At 44.8% G+C, this 7,770-nt stretch overlaps 1 non-coding gene across 1 annotated transcript; it reads right to left on the reverse strand.

Moving 5' to 3' along the window:
• Positions 1-7,698: 7,698 nt before the first annotated feature.
• Positions 7,699-7,770, reverse strand: Trnac-gca. The gene has a single exon. It is a non-coding gene; the product is annotated as a tRNA-Cys (tRNA).

Raw genomic sequence — 7,770 nt, forward strand, 5'->3', positions numbered from 1 at the left:
TAGGAGCGGGGATGGTGGGGTGGTGGTGGTCAAGATCATAATGCAGAGACCCACAGAGACAGCTGACCCGAGCTAGTGGGAGCTCACAGACTCTGGACTGACGGCTGGGGAACCTGCATGGGACCGAACTAGGCCCCCTGAATGTGGGTGGCAGTTGTGTGGCTTAGCAGTTGTGGGGCCCCTGGCAGTGGGACCAGGATTTATGTCTGGTGCATGAACTTTTGAACTTTTGGAGCCCATTCCCTATGAAGGGACACCATGCTCAGCCTTGATGCGGGGATAGGGTCTTGGTCCTGCCTCACCTTGATATGCCAGACTTTGTTGACTCCCCATGGGAGGCCTTATCCTCTCTGAGGAGTGGATGGGGGATGTGGTGGGGAGAGGTGGGGGAGGGGAAGCAGGAAGAGAGAACTGTGGTTGGTATGTAAAATGAAAAAAAAAAAAACCTTTTAAGTAAATTAAAAAAAAAAGAAACTGACTTAAAAATAAACCTCAAATATACGTTTGGAAATGTAGATGCATTGGTAGAGTGCTTGCCTAAAATGCATGAAGTCCTGAGTTGGACCCCCCAACACCACATAAGTCTGGTGTGGTGGGGCTTTCCTAAAATTCCAGTTCTCAGGAGGTAGAGGCAAGAGGATCAGAAGTTCAAGGTCATCCTTGGGTACACAGTGAATACTAGGCCGAAGACCAAAAGAAAAAAAAAAACTAATACAGGAAAAGTAGCCATGTTTCTCTACCACAGTTAGTTAAAGTGTCCCCTTGTCCATGCCAATTTGAGCATTTCCAGCCTTTTCACCATCATATCACATGACAAACTACCCCCAAAGTAACAGAACAAAACACACCCCAGAATTGGAAACTGTCCTTCGTTAGATCTTGCTCTGCTACACAGGAGTGGTCCTCACTGCTGTTCCACATGACTCTTGACTTAAGACATTCCTTTCCCACTAGCATTTAAAATGACTGGAAAGATCACTAGAAACATGTGATTTCTGATGGCCAAGACGTTACCTTGCCTGGCTCTCCAGTGTGCAATGTCATTAACAAGGCAGCCCTTATTCCTTTTGTCTAGTTTGCTCACACTTGTGGAAATACAGCCTGTGATGGTGGATCTTAATTGTCAGCTTGAAGGGATGGAGAAAATGCCAGGACATTAGTTTATTCAGCTCTGAGGCTGACCATGAGGCGGTCCCCAGAGATCGTGGTGGCTCTGACCTAAAGAAGGATTCACCCCTCCATGAACTCACCATAGGATGGAGTTAGTGGAAGGTGCTGAAACATGGGTGATGGGACCACGCTGTAGGAAGTAGGTCATAGGGCATGTCCTGGGCATTATATCTTGCCCTGGCACCTTCCTGTATTCCTGTTCTCTGGTCACCATGATATCAAATGTTCTGCTCTGTTCATGCTTCCCATTCCTGTCATGATAGCAGTAAGCCCGTGAATCATAAGCAGAGCAAACCTTCCTCCTTCAAGATGCCTTCCTAGGATATTTGGACATAGAAGCACAAAGTCTGGCTAATACAGGCTCTCAGGAAACTAGTGGGTTGCTTATGAATTTGGTTCTATTCCCAACAACAATCACCACATTCCTCTTTGATATTCTTTTCCCTGGCTCAGCTGTATGTATTTGGGCACATCAAGTTCCTATGGGATCATACCCTTATCTTCCTAGGAACATCTGTCCAATGAGAGGATCTAGCTGGTACCACCTTGGTGATGTCATGGTCTTGAAAAAGGGGTTTTAAGCCACACAGTTGAGTTGGTCTTTTCCCTGAGGTTGTATCTGTGGAAGGCATCAAGTTTCCTCCCTCTTAAACAGATATGGATATTTTGGATACATCAATTTTATTTTTCCAGCTATGCAATTTCTGAGTAATCCATACCATCTTTGAATTCTGCTTATAAAGCAAGCCAGTTCTCATCTGAGCTCAGATCTTTTTTAGGACCCCTTGCCAAAATGCAGCCTGCAGCAAGTAGCTCATGCACTAAGCCTTTTTCCCAACATCCCTTCCCCAGGTCTCACCATCAAGGACATTTTCTGCTTTCCAGGCTTTCACAGGCTGCTGTCTTCCTGCCCTCAACAGTAGCTTCCTCTCCATTCCTGCAGCTGATAGAACAGATTGCTTACCACGCACCACTGCACAGAAAGCCGTGTATTTTGGGATGTGTCCCAGCAAGAACCCCTCCACACCCCCACTTCAGCATTTGGCAGTCTTAGTCACAGGGATGTTGTACAACAAGCCATGAGGAAGTCTGGTGTCACAAAACACACCCATCTGCCATGGGGCCCATGAGTCTGCTGTTGGGATGTGAATAGAATGATCTAGACTGGGCTCTTTGTCAACCAGAAATGTTGACATAGAAATGAGTTTGTTCAGAAATAGAAGAGAAATTAGAATCCAGGATACACAGAATCTGACAGCCCAGGGCACACTCAGGTGAGCAAGGGAAAATGAGGGTACATACACTATTTGAAACAATTATCCAAGTATCAAAGGCAAGGGCTTGTGATGAGGTGGTGCCTGCCCACAGTTGAACAGGGAAACACTGGACAGGCATCTACCCAGAAGTATTTCCTGTGTAAGGTTTGAGTGTGCTTCGTGCAAGGTTGTGAATTCAGAAAGTTCTTATCACATTTCTAATCACAGATGTGTGTGTGTGTGTAGGTCATCAAGCTCAAAAAGTGATTGTGGGAGAGGAGGAGAAGATCTTAATGGGAGGGGTAATGGAGTAATGGGGTTGGGAGTAATTAGGGAACGAGAGGGACCTGAGCAGGAAGGGGGTGGAGGTGGGGAAAGGAAGGGAAGGCATGAGGGCAAAGTGTAATGACACACATGTATGAAGACACTACCGTGTGGTAAAACCCAGAATTCTGTACACCAATCCAAAGCAGTGACTGACAACAAACAAAACCTTCTCCAGGAGGCTGAACCTTTGCTTAGACATTGGCTGTTCTCATTTGGCCTTGCTTGAGTCTCACACTCTACAGAACTGTTTACACAGAGTTTTCTTTATATCTTTATACTCTGTCTTCATAATATAATTCTTCCTGCTTAGTGACTGGCCTTCTGTCTCCTTCTTGACTGTGACTGATTCAACTCACAAGCTTAGTACATAGGATATAGATGTTTCTGGCTACCGAGAAAGGAAGAAAGTGTCACAAAGCTCAAAGTATGGACTCATAAGAGAGGTGAGGAACCCAGGTAAAGGTGTGCCACTCAGTGTGGCAGAGAGACAAAGATCAGGCTGACAAAGAAGGGTTAAGAATGATTGTGCTGCCACTGGGGACCAAATTATTGTGAGTGGCCTGCCCTGCCACCTGAAGCCATGGTGATTTCCAGGTCCATGTGCCACTGAGGGCCATGTCTGGGTCCATAGTCCCACTGAGACCGCATTCTGTGTTGATGTCCATGGCCTGTGTTACCACCAAAGGTCATGTGGATGTCCATGCTCTGTGCTGCAGCCTGAGGCCATGTTGATGTCCATGATCCAGGCTACCTCCAAGGGCCTTGTCTGGGTCCGTGGTCCAACTGCAGCTGGGGGCCCTGTTCGTGGTCTGTGCTGTCACCACGAAACCATGTGGAAGCTCATGATCTGTGCTCCTGCTGATTGTAAAGAGCAAGGAAGCTACTTCAGCAGTGACATTGATGACCACAGATGCCCAGTTGAGAGAGGGGGACATGGAAGGCTTCTGTGACCCATCACCTCCCCACCCCACCCTAAAATGGGAGACGGTGACAGGTGGTGAATATGTGAGATTGTCAATGTATTCAAAAACAAACAAGATAGAGAAGAAATAGCTATCTTTTAGTTTAAGCATTAAATCTTAACCATTCACGTTTAAGTCTTGTAAATTTTCAGATTTAAAAACTATGTTTTGCCAGGCGGTGGTGGCACACACCTTTAATCCCAGCACTCAGGAGGCAGAGGCAGGCGGATCTCTGTGAGTTCGAGGCCAGCCTGGGCTACCAAGTGAGTTCCAGGAAAAGGCACAAAGCTACACAGAGAAACTCTGTCTCGAAAAAAAAAAAAAAAAAAAAAAAAAAAAAAACCTATGTTTTACCATGACAAACAAAAGATAGTAGAAGAAAAGAAGTACTACAGTGTACCCAGTAGAGCAAGGTCTAAAAAGAAAAGCAAATACGGGGCACGGATGATTCCTGGTGGAACACCATGCCCGTTTGAATGGGGAATCCCCAATGGGCTCAGGTATTTGAATATTTGGTCCCCAGTTGATGGCACTGTTTGGGGATGTTAGGGAACCTTCAGAAGGAAGTAAATCACCAAGGTTGGGCTTTGTGGGTTTATAGGCATGCTTCACTTCCTGTTCTTTCTTTTTTGCTTCCTGAATGTGGATGAAAATATGACCAAGAGCCAGCTTCCTGCTCTTGTCAACATCCCTCCATTGACTATGGCCATGGCTTCCTCATGGCTGTGGACTCTGTCCCTCTAAACCTTAGCAATAATAAACCTCTTTCTCCCCTAAGTGCTTCGTATTGTGTTATTTTATCTCAGAAAAGTAATTGATACCATTTCTAACTGAAATGAAATAACCTTAGCCATTTGTTCACTTCAAACTGCAGAATGGAAGGTGGAGGAGATGTCACCAATCATAGAGTCCATGTTCTATAAAAATTCTGAGTGAGGCTGAAAGTTAGCTGCATTGTGCTCTTTGGTATTTCCACAGCTCTCTCACCAGATTCAATGTCATGTTTTTACAAATGCAATTAAAATTATTATCATCTTCAACTTAGATGGTAACTTTGGGATTATAACAAGTTTTAAATTCGTTTGAAAACATATTATGAGTAGGTGCTTTTGTCTGACACCTAGGAGGTTCAATCCAAGTCAGATCGATGATGTAACATCACTTCTAGTGGTGGGCAGGGGCAGGCCACTGAGTCTGACCATGCTCCAATGACTATATAGATAACACAAATCAGACTTAAAAAATTTCTATTTAAAAAAATTTTCTGAGGTGGGGGAGTCACAAGGTGGGGTGGACATGGAAGAACTGGGAAGGGGTGTAATTGGGGTGCATGATATGAAATTCCCAAAGAATCAATAAAAATATTATGTTGAAAAACAAAGAATGACTGAAGACAGTTCTAGTGAGGCTAGCACCAATTAGAGAGGCAAAAGAGATACCTGTAGGAAGGTACCTGGATTTGAACCAGGGACCTCTTGATCTACAGTTGAATGCTCCACCCCTGATCTATATCAGAGAGGCAGTATAATTAGTAGCCTTTACCTGATGGAACACCATAAACAAGGCAGCCCTATAAGATGGATGGTGCCGCAGGCCCTCTCGGAATTCCACCTCCCTCTTGTAAAAGTGCTCTTTGCTCTTTCTCATACATGACTGATTTCAGCCCCCTGGCTTGTTGGATTATACAGCTGATACCCTTAAAACCAGCCAGAGATCCGTCTTCAACAATAGCAATGATGGAGTACTGACTGTATCTGCCCTGGGTTGGGTACCTGACTGTCACTATGTATAGTATCTTTTGGCTTGATGTTTAATAAAAGACCCAGGGACCTGATAATTTGTCAAGTTCACAGGCAAAATACGGAATTCACATGAGTGGAATTATGGATGATTCCAGCTTTTAACAATGTACTGTTTATATTTTTAACTGTTCATATCAAGCATATTGCTTTTGTTTAAAAAAAAAAAAAAAAAGTTAGCCAGGTATGGTGAAGGTCACAACACTCCAAAGACTGAGGCAGGATTCTGAGTTTGAGGTTTGCCTAGACTACTTCATGAAGCTATGTTTTTTATTGTTGTTGTTGCTGTTTTTTGTCTTTAGTTCCTTAGAAAAACTGTTCCATTTATAGATTTACAGGAATTTTCCCTTCAGAAGTAGTTACATAAGTGTACTCAGATGTAGAGATTCATTGCATCCTGATTTTAATCAGCAAAGAACTGGAGCTGTCTGCATGTTCGTCAGAGGTCATTGGCTGAAAACATGACGGGCACATTCATAGGATGGAATACTATGCAATCATAAAAAATAAAATGGGTCCGGGGCACTATCAAGAAAGATGTTTTAGTGAGAGCATTCCATAAGAAAAGGACATTGTGACTACGTGTAATGTGAGCTCATTTTGATTTTCTCTTTGTCTTTTTTTTTAAACTTTGTTTGCTTTAGACTTTTGAAACGGGTTCTCAGAATGTAGCTCAACTTTTTCTTGAATTCTTCACCCTCCTCTTTTCTCAGCCTCCTGCGGGCCGGGATTACAGGCATTCACAATCCTGCTCAACCTCCATTTTAACTTTTAAAACCACACTATATTAGTGGCTTTTCTTGTTGCTCTGGTCAAATATCTGAAAAACTTAACTCAAGGAAAAAAGGGTTTTTTTCAGGTTGCAGTTTGCCAGAAAACACTCCACTATGGCATAGTGGCAGGAGCTGGAGGCGCAGGCCACACCTCACCTGTGGTCGGGAAGCCGAGAGTGACACATGCTGGTGCTCCAGAACCCCGCCCCATGGTATGGTGCCACCTACAATTGCCACCCCAACTAATTTAATCTAGACAGTCCCTCACAGGCACTCCAGAGCTAGGCTAACCATAATTAGTTTCCATGGGCATGCCAAGAGGCTTGTCTCCTAGCCTGTCTAATTGACAGTCAATATTAACCACTGCAGATAGTATGATGAAAAATAAACAAACAACAACATTGAGCTGCCGAGATGGCTCAGTGGGTAAAGACTGTCGCTGTCAAGGCTGATTGCCTGAATTTGATCCCCAGGGCCCACATGGTGGAAGGACAAGACGAGTTCTGCAAAGTTGTCCTTTAATAGAACCACATGTGTGCCATGGCAGGCACTTGTGTGTAAAGAAACCAAGGAAGTGCAGATGCCCCGAAACAGGAGCCTGGCTGCTGAGGTTCAGCCTTTGCTCTCCCTTTGTCTGTGCCAGTAATTCAGGCATCTCAGGCTAATGGAAACAGAGTCATTGGCAGGAGTGTGAGTGGTTGGCGGCACAAAGGGAGGCCTGGTGTCTCAGGTTCATGAAACACGAGGGACCCAGGACTTCAGCTGCTGGGCTAGAGAGTCACTGGAGCTGCACCGGGAACACCAGCCACAGTCACTGGCTGCTATTATGGCCTGGGCTTTGTCCCCTGCAGGATGATTCAAAGCCACCCACCATCTGTGCAGCCCACCCAATATCCGGCATAACAGGTAATGCCTTGGCCAATGGCATGTCCTCAAGCAAGGCCGTTAGTGCCAAGGCATTAACTGTTATGCCGGATATTGCCATGATCAACTTGATGAGGCTGTCAAGACCTGAAGTCTGGCCAAATACGTATGTTTGATGTGCATGCACTTTGGGGATGCGACCATATTTCAATCTGTAGACTTTGAGAAAAGCCCATTGCCCTCAGTAAGTTGTATTATTAGTAGGCTCTGCAGTTGAAGTCTTAAGAGGAAAAAAGCACTCATGTCTCTGAGGGAGAGAAAATGTCACCTTCTATAGACTGTGGGGGTGCCCAGATAAATTTGGTCTCTCATTCCTGTCTTTGTCTCCCTTCACCATCCTGATTTATTCTCTCTGCACAGCCTTGATAAACACACATATCCACATATCATATCTGCCACTGTTGTCTTCTCTCACCAAATTCCCATGCTGAATTCATGTGGATGAAAAAACAGGACTATAAACCATGTGTTAGTTGAGGAAAAGGCAAGGGGGCACCCGGATTTGAACCGGGGACCTCTTGATCTGCAGTCAAATGCTCTACCCCTGAGCTATGCCCCC

Source organism: Peromyscus leucopus, chromosome 3 (assembly GCF_004664715.2).
Source record: "Peromyscus leucopus breed LL Stock chromosome 3, UCI_PerLeu_2.1, whole genome shotgun sequence".
In the NCBI taxonomy this organism is placed as follows: domain Eukaryota; kingdom Metazoa; phylum Chordata; class Mammalia; order Rodentia; family Cricetidae; genus Peromyscus; species Peromyscus leucopus.